The 12,844-nt window shown below is 47.9% G+C and overlaps 8 non-coding genes across 8 annotated transcripts; all 8 read left to right on the top strand.

Moving 5' to 3' along the window:
• Positions 1-1,157: 1,157 nt before the first annotated feature.
• LOC142688943 (U2 spliceosomal RNA) lies at positions 1,158-1,348 on the top strand. The gene has a single exon (XR_012857978.1). It is a non-coding gene; the product is annotated as a U2 spliceosomal RNA (small nuclear RNA).
• Positions 1,349-2,648: 1,300 nt separating this feature from the next.
• On the top strand, positions 2,649-2,839 carry LOC142688941 (U2 spliceosomal RNA). Its single transcript, XR_012857976.1, has one exon. It is a non-coding gene; the product is annotated as a U2 spliceosomal RNA (small nuclear RNA).
• A 1,284-nt stretch (positions 2,840-4,123) lies between these two features.
• Positions 4,124-4,314, top strand: LOC142688940 (U2 spliceosomal RNA). The gene has a single exon (XR_012857975.1). It is a non-coding gene; the product is annotated as a U2 spliceosomal RNA (small nuclear RNA).
• A 1,264-nt stretch (positions 4,315-5,578) lies between these two features.
• Positions 5,579-5,769, top strand: LOC142688939 (U2 spliceosomal RNA). Its single transcript, XR_012857974.1, has one exon. It is a non-coding gene; the product is annotated as a U2 spliceosomal RNA (small nuclear RNA).
• Positions 5,770-7,048: 1,279 nt separating this feature from the next.
• LOC142688993 (U2 spliceosomal RNA) lies at positions 7,049-7,235 on the top strand. Its single transcript, XR_012858023.1, has one exon. It is a non-coding gene; the product is annotated as a U2 spliceosomal RNA (small nuclear RNA).
• A 1,282-nt stretch (positions 7,236-8,517) lies between these two features.
• On the top strand, positions 8,518-8,708 carry LOC142688938 (U2 spliceosomal RNA). Its single transcript, XR_012857973.1, has one exon. It is a non-coding gene; the product is annotated as a U2 spliceosomal RNA (small nuclear RNA).
• A 1,289-nt stretch (positions 8,709-9,997) lies between these two features.
• On the top strand, positions 9,998-10,188 carry LOC142688937 (U2 spliceosomal RNA). Its single transcript, XR_012857972.1, has one exon. It is a non-coding gene; the product is annotated as a U2 spliceosomal RNA (small nuclear RNA).
• A 1,295-nt stretch (positions 10,189-11,483) lies between these two features.
• Positions 11,484-11,674, top strand: LOC142688936 (U2 spliceosomal RNA). Its single transcript, XR_012857971.1, has one exon. It is a non-coding gene; the product is annotated as a U2 spliceosomal RNA (small nuclear RNA).
• Positions 11,675-12,844: the final 1,170 nt, after the last annotated feature.

Here is a 12,844-nt window from a genome sequence, read left to right as displayed (position 1 = left end):
CATTGATTAAATGCAATTAATGAATAGATTGCCACCTCTTGTTGTGTGTCGTCTGTGTTTCTGTGTTTCCGGCATTTCACATTGGAACACCTCATTCACCTTCCTTGTCTTCTCTCCGCCCTCCCTTTTAGGTAAGTTAAAGAGCTGCACCTGAGCCAGCCACTGATTGATTGATTGATTGATTGATTGATTGATTGATTGATTGATTGATTGATTGATGCAGCACAACAGTCAAATAGTGGAGTGGAGTAGGGGAACAGCAAACAGCCAATAAAGCAGCCCGCCCGCTCGCCTGCCCGCCACAATGGACCTACCTGTGTACACTAGATGGATGTGATGGAATGTACTGTCGTCCCTACATTTCAAGAAGAAGTAAGAATTGCAGTTGCAACAAAGCCTTGCTTGCCTACAAAGAGAGCAGCAATTTGGATTTGTTACTATGTTACCTAGAAGAATAACAAACTGTGCAAGGATGGAGGTTGTAGGAGCAAGGAGAAGTTGTCTGTAAAGTTGGTGGATGCCTATTTTCCATTTTGCAGTCCCTTGTCTCCCTCTTGTGGCCTCCTGGAGGCAACTAGCTGTGCAAAAAAAAGACAGCCTGGCGGCCGGCTGTTGCAGTGTTGCCCTCTCAGGCAACACTGAGTGACTGACTGAGCCTCACCGTCTTATATAAAGTTCAGACGGAACTTTGCACGTGTCATAGTGGAGCCCTCAGGATTCCAGAGCCAGCTTTCTGACATCATAATGGGGCCTCAGAGATAAAAGCCTGGGCCCAGGCAGTGTTGGTCAGTGCTGCTCAGCAGGCAGCACTGGACTGGACTGGATTACAGCTGATACAAGGTGTGAAGGAACAAGGGGTGGCTGTGGGCATGCACTTGCTGCCGCTGCCAGTGTTTATCTGCATGGCAGCAGGGCATTTGGGCGTTGCCAGGAAGGCGTTTTTATGTAGATTCCTCCTCTTTCAGCACTGCATTGTGGTGCAAGCAAAAGAAGCAAATCCTGTCTGGCTTCCTCTCCGGCCTTTATTCACCTCCCGTGTAGCTGTGAGTGTGTGAGCCTGCAGGGCCCCATGGAATTGCCTAGAAGTAGGCTGAATCGCTGCAAGGGCTGAACAGCAGTATCGGGCAGGCTCGGGCAACGCGCGGCCCGTTCGGGTTATCGCTTCTCGGCCTTTTGGCTAAGATCAAGTGTAGTATCTGTTCTTATCAGTTTAATATCTGATACGTCCCCTATCTGGGGACCATATATTAAATGGATTTTTAGAACAGGGAGATGGAAATAGAGCTTGCTCTGTCCACTCCACGCATTGACCTGGTATTGCAGTATTTCCAGGACCGGTGCACCCTTTCCTTATGTGTTGACTAAAAGCAGATTCCAAAAGTGTTTTTTGTCTTTGCTATTGTTTCTGTCTTTCTGAAGGGATCTCCCCTTTTAATCCCATTATTTCAACACCTGTTGGACAATGCATGAGTGATAATGAGCTCATTGATTAAATGCAATTAATGAATAGATTGCCACCTCTTGTTGTGTGTCGTCTGTGTTTCTGTGTTTCCGGCATTTCACATTGGAACACCTCATTCACCTTCCTTGTCTTCTCTCCGCCCTCCCTTTTAGGTAAGTTAAAGAGCTGCACCTGAGCCAGCCACTGATTGATTGATTGATTGATTGATTGATTGATTGATTGATTGATTGATTGATTGATTGATTGATGCAGCACAACAGTCAAATAGTGGAGTGGAGTAGGGGAACAGCAAACAGCCAATAAAGCAGCCCGCCCGCTCGCCTGCCCGCCACAATGGACCTACCTGTGTACACTAGATGGATGTGATGGAATGTACTGTCGTCCCTACATTTCAAGAAGAAGTAAGAATTGCAGTTGCAACAAAGCCTTGCTTGCCTACAAAGAGAGCAGCAATTTGGATTTGTTACTATGTTACCTAGAAGAATAACAAACTGTGCAAGGATGGAGGTTGTAGGAGCAAGGAGAAGTTGTCTGTAAAGTTGGTGGATGCCTATTTTCCATTTTGCAGTCCCTTGTCTCCCTCTTGTGGCCTCCTGGAGGCAACTAGCTGTGCAAAAAAAAGACAGCCTGGCGGCCGGCTGTTGCAGTGTTGCCCTCTCAGGCAACACTGAGTGACTGACTGAGCCTCACCGTCTTATATAAAGTTCAGACGGAACTTTGCACGTGTCATAGTGGAGCCCTCAGGATTCCAGAGCCAGCTTTCTGACATCATAATGGGGCCTCAGAGATAAAAGCCTGGGCCCAGGCAGTGTTGGTCAGTGCTGCTCAGCAGGCAGCACTGGACTGGACTGGATTACAGCTGATACAAGGTGTGAAGGAACAAGGGGTGGCTGTGGGCATGCACTTGCTGCCGCTGCCAGTGTTTATCTGCATGGCAGCAGGGCATTTGGGCGTTGCCAGGAAGGCGTTTTTATGTAGATTCCTCCTCTTTCAGCACTGCATTGTGGTGCAAGCAAAAGAAGCAAATCCTGTCTGGCTTCCTCTCCGGCCTTTATTCACCTCCCGTGTAGCTGTGAGTGTGTGAGCCTGCAGGGCCCCATGGAATTGCCTAGAAGTAGGCTGAATCGCTGCAAGGGCTGAACAGCAGTATCGGGCAGGCTCGGGCAACGCGCGGCCCGTTCGGGTTATCGCTTCTCGGCCTTTTGGCTAAGATCAAGTGTAGTATCTGTTCTTATCAGTTTAATATCTGATACGTCCCCTATCTGGGGACCATATATTAAATGGATTTTTAGAACAGGGAGATGGAAATAGAGCTTGCTCTGTCCACTCCACGCATTGACCTGGTATTGCAGTATTTCCAGGACCGGTGCACCCTTTCCTTATGTGTTGACTAAAAGCAGATTCCAAAAGTGTTTTTTGTCTTTGCTATTGTTTCTGTCTTTCTGAAGGGATCTCCCCTTTTAATCCCATTATTTCAACACCTGTTGGACAATGCATGAGTGATAATGAGCTCATTGATTAAATGCAATTAATGAATAGATTGCCACCTCTTGTTGTGTGTCGTCTGTGTTTCTGTGTTTCCGGCATTTCACATTGGAACACCTCATTCACCTTCCTTGTCTTCTCTCCGCCCTCCCTTTTAGGTAAGTTAAAGAGCTGTACCTGAGCCAGCCACTGATTGATTGATTGATTGATTGATTGATTGATTGATTGATTGATTGATGCAGCACAACAGTCAAATAGTGGAGTGGAGTAGGGGAACAGCAAACAGCCAATAAAGCAGCCCGCCCGCTCGCCTGCCCGCCACAATGGTCCTACCTGTGTACACTAGATGGATGTGATGGAATGTACTGTCGTCCCTACATTTCAAGAAGAAGTAAGAATTGCAGTTGCAACAAAGCCTTGCTTGCCTACAAAGAGAGCAGCAATTTGGATTTGTTACTATGTTACCTAGAAGAATAACAAACTGTGCAAGGATGGAGGTTGTAGGAGCAAGGAGAAGTTGTCTGTAAAGTTGGTGGATGCCTATTTTCCATTTTGCAGTCCCTTGTCTCCCTCTTGTGGCCTCCTGGAGGCAACTAGCTGTGCAAAAAAAAGACAGCCTGGCGGCCGGCTGTTGCAGTGTTGCCCTCTCAGGCAACACTGAGTGACTGACTGAGCCTCACCGTCTTATATAAAGTTCAGACGGAACTTTGCACGTGTCATAGTGGAGCCCTCAGGATTCCAGAGCCAGCTTTCTGACATCATAATGGGGCCTCAGAGATAAAAGCCTGGGCCCAGGCAGTGTTGGTCAGTGCTGCTCAGCAGGCAGCACTGGACTGGACTGGATTACAGCTGATACAAGGTGTGAAGGAACAAGGGGTGGCTGTGGGCATGCACTTGCTGCCGCTGCCAGTGTTTATCTGCATGGCAGCAGGGCATTTGGGCGTTGCCAGGAAGGCGTTTTTATGTAGATTCCTCCTCTTTCAGCACTGCATTGTGGTGCAAGCAAAAGAAGCAAATCCTGTCTGGCTTCCTCTCCGGCCGTTATTCACCTCCCGTGTAGCTGTGAGTGTGTGAGCCTGCAGGGCCCCATGGAATTGCCTAGAAGTAGGCTGAATCGCTGCAAGGGCTGAACAGCAGTATCGGGCAGGCTCGGGCAACGCGCGGCCCGTTCGGGTTATCGCTTCTCGGCCTTTTGGCTAAGATCAAGTGTAGTATCTGTTCTTATCAGTTTAATATCTGATACGTCCCCTATCTGGGGACCATATATTAAATGGATTTTTAGAACAGGGAGATGGAAATAGAGCTTGCTCTGTCCACTCCACGCATTGACCTGGTATTGCAGTATTTCCAGGACCGGTGCACCCTTTCCTTATGTGTTGACTAAAAGCAGATTCCAAAAGTGTTTTTTGTCTTTGCTATTGTTTCTGTCTTTCTGAAGGGATCTCCCCTTTTAATCCCATTATTTCAACACCTGTTGGACAATGCATGAGTGATAATGAGCTCATTGATTAAATGCAATTAATGAATAGATTGCCACCTCTTGTTGTGTGTCGTCTGTGTTTCTGTGTTTCCGGCATTTCACATTGGAACACCTCATTCACCTTCCTTGTCTTCTCTCCGCCCTCCCTTTTAGGTAAGTTAAAGAGCTGCACCTGAGCCAGCCACTGATTGATTGATTGATTGATTGATTGATGCAGCACAACAGTCAAATAGTGGAGTGGAGTAGGGGAACAGCAAACAGCCAATAAAGCAGCCCGCCCGCTCGCCTGCCCGCCACAATGGACCTACCTGTGTACACTAGATGGATGTGATGGAATGTACTGTCGTCCCTACATTTCAAGAAGAAGTAAGAATTGCAGTTGCAACAAAGCCTTGCTTGCCTACAAAGAGAGCAGCAATTTGGATTTGTTACTATGTTACCTAGAAGAATAACAAACTGTGCAAGGATGGAGGTTGTAGGAGCAAGGAGAAGTTGTCTGTAAAGTTGGTGGATGCCTATTTTCCATTTTGCAGTCCCTTGTCTCCCTCTTGTGGCCTCCTGGAGGCAACTAGCTGTGCAAAAAAAAGACAGCCTGGCGGCCGGCTGTTGCAGTGTTGCCCTCTCAGGCAACACTGAGTGACTGACTGAGCCTCACCGTCTTATATAAAGTTCAGACGGAACTTTGCACGTGTCATAGTGGAGCCCTCAGGATTCCAGAGCCAGCTTTCTGACATCATAATGGGGCCTCAGAGATAAAAGCCTGGGCCCAGGCAGTGTTGGTCAGTGCTGCTCAGCAGGCAGCACTGGACTGGACTGGATTACAGCTGATACAAGGTGTGAAGGAACAAGGGGTGGCTGTGGGCATGCACTTGCTGCCGCTGCCAGTGTTTATCTGCATGGCAGCAGGGCATTTGGGCGTTGCCAGGAAGGCGTTTTTATGTAGATTCCTCCTCTTTCAGCACTGCATTGTGGTGCAAGCAAAAGAAGCAAATCCTGTCTGGCTTCCTCTCCGGCCGTTATTCACCTCCCGTGTAGCTGTGAGTGTGTGAGCCTGCAGGGCCCCATGGAATTGCCTAGAAGTAGGCTGAATCGCTGCAAGGGCTGAACAGCAGTATCGGGCAGGCTCGGGCAACGCGCGGCCCGTTCGGGTTATCGCTTCTCGGCCTTTTGGCTAAGATCAAGTGTAGTATCTGTTCTTATCAGTTTAATATCTGATACGTCCCCTATCTGGGGACCATATATTAAATGGATTTTTAGAACAGGGAGATGGAAATAGAGCTTGCTCTGTCCACTCCACGCATTGACCTGGTATTGCAGTATTTCCAGGACCGGTGCACCCTTTCCTTATGTGTTGACTAAAAGCAGATTCCAAAAGTGTTTTTTGTCTTTGCTATTGTTTCTGTCTTTCTGAAGGGATCTCCCCTTTTAATCCCATTATTTCAACACCTGTTGGACAATGCATGAGTGATAATGAGCTCATTGATTAAATGCAATTAATGAATAGATTGCCACCTCTTGTTGTGTGTCGTCTGTGTTTCTGTGTTTCCGGCATTTCACATTGGAACACCTCATTCACCTTCCTTGTCTTCTCTCCGCCCTCCCTTTTAGGTAAGTTAAAGAGCTGCACCTGAGCCAGCCACTGATTGATTGATTGATTGATTGATTGATTGATTGATTGATTGATGCAGCACAACAGTCAAATAGTGGAGTGGAGTAGGGGAACAGCAAACAGCCAATAAAGCAGCCCGCCCGCTCGCCTGCCCGCCACAATGGACCTACCTGTGTACACTAGATGGATGTGATGGAATGTACTGTCGTCCCTACATTTCAAGAAGAAGTAAGAATTGCAGTTGCAACAAAGCCTTGCTTGCCTACAAAGAGAGCAGCAATTTGGATTTGTTACTATGTTACCTAGAAGAATAACAAACTGTGCAAGGATGGAGGTTGTAGGAGCAAGGAGAAGTTGTCTGTAAAGTTGGTGGATGCCTATTTTCCATTTTGCAGTCCCTTGTCTCCCTCTTGTGGCCTCCTGGAGGCAACTAGCTGTGCAAAAAAAAGACAGCCTGGCGGCCGGCTGTTGCAGTGTTGCCCTCTCAGGCAACACTGAGTGACTGACTGAGCCTCACCGTCTTATATAAAGTTCAGACGGAACTTTGCACGTGTCATAGTGGAGCCCTCAGGATTCCAGAGCCAGCTTTCTGACATCATAATGGGGCCTCAGAGATAAAAGCCTGGGCCCAGGCAGTGTTGGTCAGTGCTGCTCAGCAGGCAGCACTGGACTGGACTGGATTACAGCTGATACAAGGTGTGAAGGAACAAGGGGTGGCTGTGGGCATGCACTTGCTGCCGCTGCCAGTGTTTATCTGCATGGCAGCAGGGCATTTGGGCGTTGCCAGGAAGATGTTTTTATGTAGATTCCTCCTCTTTCAGCACTGCATTGTGGTGCAAGCAAAAGAAGCAAATCCTGTCTGGCTTCCTCTCCGGCCTTTATTCACCTCCCGTGTAGCTGTGAGTGTGTGAGCCTGCAGGGCCCCATGGAATTGCCTAGAAGTAGGCTGAATCGCTGCAAGGGCTGAACAGCAGTATCGGGCAGGCTCGGCAACGCGCGGCCCGTTCGGGTTATCGCTTCTCGGCCTTTTGGCTAAGATCAAGTGTAGTATCTGTTCTTATCAGTTTAATATCTGATACGTCCCTATCTGGGGACCATAATTAAATGGATTTTTAGAACAGGAGATGGAAATAGAGCTGCTCTGTCCACTCCACGCATTGACCTGGTATTGCAGTATTTCCAGGACCGGTGCACCCTTCCTTATGTGTTGACTAAAAGCAGATTCCAAAAGTGTTTTTTGTCTTTGCTATTGTTTCTGTCTTTCTGAAGGGATCTCCCTTTTAATCCCATTATTTCAACACCTGTTGGACAATGCATGAGTGATAATGAGCTCATTGATTAAATGCAATTAATGAATAGATTGCCACCTCTTGTTGTGTGTCGTCTGTGTTTCTGTGTTTCCGGCATTTCACATTGGAACACCTCATTCACCTTCCTTGTCTTCTCTCCGCCCTCCCTTTTAGGTAAGTTAAAGAGCTGCACCTGAGCCAGCCACTGATTGATTGATTGATTGATTGATTGATTGATTGATTGATGCAGCACAACAGTCAAATAGTGGAGTGGAAGTAGGGGAACAGCAAACAGCCAATAAAGCAGCCCGCCCGCTCGCCTGCCCGCACAAATGGACCTACCTGTGTACACTAGATGGATGTGATGGAATGTACTGTCGTCCCTACATTTCAAGAAGAAGTAAGAATTGCAGTTGCAACAAAGCCTTGCTTGCCTACAAAGAGAGCAGCATTTGGATTTGTTACTATGTTACCTAGAAGAATAACAAACTGTGCAAGGATGGAGGTTGTAGGAGCAAGGAGAAGTTGTCTGTAAAGTTGGTGGATGCCTATTTTCCATTTTGCAGTCCCTTGTCTCCCTCTTGTGGCCTCCTGGAGGCAACTAGCTGTGCAAAAAAAAGACAGCCTGGCGCCGGCTGTTGCAGTGTTGCCCTCTCAGCCCTCTCAGGCAACACTGAGTGACTGACTGAGCCTCACCGTCTTATATAAAGTTCAGACGGAACTTTGCACGTGTCATAGTGGAGCCCTCAGGATTCCAGAGCCAGCTTTCTGACATCATAATGGGGCCTCAGAGATAAAAGCCTGGGCCCAGGCAGTGTTGGTCAGTGCTGCTCAGCAGGCAGCACTGGACTGGACTGGATTACAGCTGATACAAGGTGTGAAGGAACAAGGGGTGGCTGTGGGCATGCACTTGCTGCCGCTGCCAGTGTTTATCTGCATGGCAGCAGGGCATTTGGGCGTTGCCAGGAAGGCGTTTTTATGTAGATTCCTCCTCTTTCAGCACTGCATTGTGGTGCAAGCAAAAGAAGCAAATCCTGTCTGGCTTCCTCTCCGGCCTTTATTCACCTCCCGTGTAGCTGTGAGTGTGTGAGCCTGCAGGGCCCCATGGAATTGCCTAGAAGTAGGCTGAATCGCTGCAAGGGCTGAACAGCAGTATCGGGCAGGCTCGGGCAACGCGCGGCCCGTTCGGGTTATCGCTTCTCGGCCTTTTGGCTAAGATCAAGTGTAGTATCTGTTCTTATCAGTTTAATATCTGATACGTCCCCTATCTGGGGACCATATATTAAATGGATTTTTAGAACAGGGAGATGGAAATAGAGCTTGCTCTGTCCACTCCACGCATTGACCTGGTATTGCAGTATTTCCAGGACCGGTGCACCCTTTCCTTATGTGTTGACTAAAAGCAGATTCCAAAAGTGTTTTTTGTCTTTGCTATTGTTTCTGTCTTTCTGAAGGGATCTCCCCTTTTAATCCCATTATTTCAACACCTGTTGGACAATGCATGAGTGATAATGAGCTCATTGATTAAATGCAATTAATGAATAGATTGCCACCTCTTGTTGTGTGTCGTCTGTGTTTCTGTGTTTCCGGCATTTCACATTGGAACACCTCATTCACCTTCCTTGTCTTCTCTCCGCCCTCCCTTTTAGGTAAGTTAAAGAGCTGCACCTGAGCCAGCCACTTGATTGATTGATTGATTGATTGATTGATTGATTGATTGATTGATTGATTGATGCAGCACAACAGTCAAATAGTGGAGTGGAGTAGGGGAACAGCAAACAGCCAATAAAGCAGCCCGCCCGCTCGCCTGCCCGCCACAATGGACCTACCTGTGTACACTAGATGGATGTGATGGAATGTACTGTCGTCCCTACATTTCAAGAAGAAGTAAGAATTGCAGTTGCAACAAAGCCTTGCTTGCCTACAAAGAGAGCAGCAATTTGGATTTGTTACTATGTTACCTAGAAGAATAACAAACTGTGCAAGGATGGAGGTTGTAGGAGCAAGGAGAAGTTGTCTGTAAAGTTGGTGGATGCCTATTTTCCATTTTGCAGTCCCTTGTCTCCCTCTTGTGGCCTCCTGGAGGCAACTAGCTGTGCAAAAAAAAGACAGCCTGGCGGCCGGCTGTTGCAGTGTTGCCCTCTCAGGCAACACTGAGTGACTGACTGAGCCTCACCGTCTTATATAAAGTTCAGACGGAACTTTGCACGTGTCATAGTGGAGCCCTCAGGATTCCAGAGCCAGCTTTCTGACATCATAATGGGGCCTCAGAGATAAAAGCCTGGGCCCAGGCAGTGTTGGTCAGTGCTGCTCAGCAGGCAGCACTGGACTGGACTGGATTACAGCTGATACAAGGTGTGAAGGAACAAGGGGTGGCTGTGGGCATGCACTTGCTGCCGCTGCCAGTGTTTATCTGCATGGCAGCAGGGCATTTGGGCGTTGCCAGGAAGGCGTTTTTATGTAGATTCCTCCTCTTTCAGCACTGCATTGTGGTGCAAGCAAAAGAAGCAAATCCTGTCTGGCTTCCTCTCCGGCCTTTATTCACCTCCCGTGTAGCTGTGAGTGTGTGAGCCTGCAGGGCCCCATGGAATTGCCTAGAAGTAGGCTGAATCGCTGCAAGGGCTGAACAGCAGTATCGGGCAGGCTCGGGCAACGCGCGGCCCGTTCGGGTTATCGCTTCTCGGCCTTTTGGCTAAGATCAAGTGTAGTATCTGTTCTTATCAGTTTAATATCTGATACGTCCCCTATCTGGGGACCATATATTAAATGGATTTTTAGAACAGGGAGATGGAAATAGAGCTTGCTCTGTCCACTCCACGCATTGACCTGGTATTGCAGTATTTCCAGGACCGGTGCACCCTTTCCTTATGTGTTGACTAAAAGCAGATTCCAAAAGTGTTTTTTGTCTTTGCTATTGTTTCTGTCTTTCTGAAGGGATCTCCCCTTTTAATCCCATTATTTCAACACCTGTTGGACAATGCATGAGTGATAATGAGCTCATTGATTAAATGCAATTAATGAATAGATTGCCACCTCTTGTTGTGTGTCGTCTGTGTTTCTGTGTTTCCGGCATTTCACATTGGAACACCTCATTCACCTTCCTTGTCTTCTCTCCGCCCTCCCTTTTAGGTAAGTTAAAGAGCTGCACCTGAGCCAGCCACTGTTGATTGATTGATTGATTGATTGATTGATTGATTGATTGATTGATTGATTGATTGATGCAGCACAACAGTCAAATAGTGGAGTGGAGTAGGGGAACAGCAAACAGCCAATAAAGCAGCCCGCCCGCTCGCCTGCCCGCCACAATGGACCTACCTGTGTACACTAGATGGATGTGATGGAATGTACTGTCGTCCCTACATTTCAAGAAGAAGTAAGAATTGCAGTTGCAACAAAGCCTTGCTTGCCTACAAAGAGAGCAGCAATTTGGATTTGTTACTATGTTACCTAGAAGAATAACAAACTGTGCAAGGATGGAGGTTGTAGGAGCAAGGAGAAGTTGTCTGTAAAGTTGGTGGATGCCTATTTTCCATTTTGCAGTCCCTTGTCTCCCTCTTGTGGCCTCCTGGAGGCAACTAGCTGTGCAAAAAAAAGACAGCCTGGCGGCCGGCTGTTGCAGTGTTGCCCTCTCAGGCAACACTGAGTGACTGACTGAGCCTCACCGTCTTATATAAAGTTCAGACGGAACTTTGCACGTGTCATAGTGGAGCCCTCAGGATTCCAGAGCCAGCTTTCTGACATCATAATGGGGCCTCAGAGATAAAAGCCTGGGCCCAGGCAGTGTTGGTCAGTGCTGCTCAGCAGGCAGCACTGGACTGGACTGGATTACAGCTGATACAAGGTGTGAAGGAACAAGGGGTGGCTGTGGGCATGCACTTGCTGCCGCTGCCAGTGTTTATCTGCATGGCAGCAGGGCATTTGGGCGTTGCCAGGAAGGCGTTTTTATGTAGATTCCTCCTCTTTCAGCACTGCATTGTGGTGCAAGCAAAAGAAGCAAATCCTGTCTGGCTTCCTCTCCGGCCTTTATTCACCTCCCGTGTAGCTGTGAGTGTGTGAGCCTGCAGGGCCCCATGGAATTGCCTAGAAGTAGGCTGAATCGCTGCAAGGGCTGAACAGCAGTATCGGGCAGGCTCGGGCAACGCGCGGCCCGTTCGGGTTATCGCTTCTCGGCCTTTTGGCTAAGATCAAGTGTAGTATCTGTTCTTATCAGTTTAATATCTGATACGTCCCCTATCTGGGGACCATATATTAAATGGATTTTTAGAACAGGGAGATGGAAATAGAGCTTGCTCTGTCCACTCCACGCATTGACCTGGTATTGCAGTATTTCCAGGACCGGTGCACCCTTTCCTTATGTGTTGACTAAAAGCAGATTCCAAAAGTGTTTTTTGTCTTTGCTATTGTTTCTGTCTTTCTGAAGGGATCTCCCCTTTTAATCCCATTATTTCAACACCTGTTGGACAATGCATGAGTGATAATGAGCTCATTGATTAAATGCAATTAATGAATAGATTGCCACCTCTTGTTGTGTGTCGTCTGTGTTTCTGTGTTTCCGGCATTTCACATTGGAACACCTCATTCACCTTCCTTGTCTTCTCTCCGCCCTCCCTTTTAGGTAAGTTAAAGAGCTGCACCTGAGCCAGCCACTGATTGATTGATTGATTGATTGATTGATTGATTGATTGATTGATTGATTGATTGCAGCACAACAGTCAAATAGTGGAGTGGAGTAGGGGAACAGCAAACAGCCAATAAAGCAGCCCGCCCGCTCGCCTGCCCGCCACAATGGACCTACCTGTGTACACTAGATGGATGTGATGGAATGTACTGTCGTCCCTACATTTCAAGAAGAAGTAAGAATTGCAGTTGCAACAAAGCCTTGCTTGCCTACAAAGAGAGCAGCAATTTGGATTTGTTACTATGTTACCTAGAAGAATAACAAACTGTGCAAGGATGGAGGTTGTAGGAGCAAGGAGAAGTTGTCTGTAAAGTTGGTGGATGCCTATTTTCCATTTTGCAGTCCCTTGTCTCCCTCTTGTGGCCTCCTGGAGGCAACTAGCTGTGCAAAAAAAAGACAGCCTGGCGGCCGGCTGTTGCAGTGTTGCCCTCTCAGGCAACACTGAGTGACTGACTGAGCCTCACCGTCTTATATAAAGTTCAGACGGAACTTTGCACGTGTCATAGTGGAGCCCTCAGGATTCCAGAGCCAGCTTTCTGACATCATAATGGGGCCTCAGAGATAAAAGCCTGGGCCCAGGCAGTGTTGGTCAGTGCTGCTCAGCAGGCAGCACTGGACTGGACTGGATTACAGCTGATACAAGGTGTGAAGGAACAAGGGGTGGCTGTGGGCATGCACTTGCTGCCGCTGCCAGTGTTTATCTGCATGGCAGCAGGGCATTTGGGCGTTGCCAGGAAGGCGTTTTTATGTAGATTCCTCCTCTTTCAGCACTGCATTGTGGTGCAAGCAAAAGAAGCAAATCCTGTCTGGCTTCCTCTCCGGCCTTTATTCACCTCCCGTG

This window comes from Rhinoderma darwinii, assembly GCF_050947455.1.
Source record: "Rhinoderma darwinii isolate aRhiDar2 chromosome 5 unlocalized genomic scaffold, aRhiDar2.hap1 SUPER_5_unloc_27, whole genome shotgun sequence".
Taxonomy (NCBI): Eukaryota; Metazoa; Chordata; class Amphibia; order Anura; family Rhinodermatidae; genus Rhinoderma; species Rhinoderma darwinii.
Note: the sequence above shows the minus strand (reverse complement) of the source record. Positions and strands in the feature narration are given on the sequence as shown.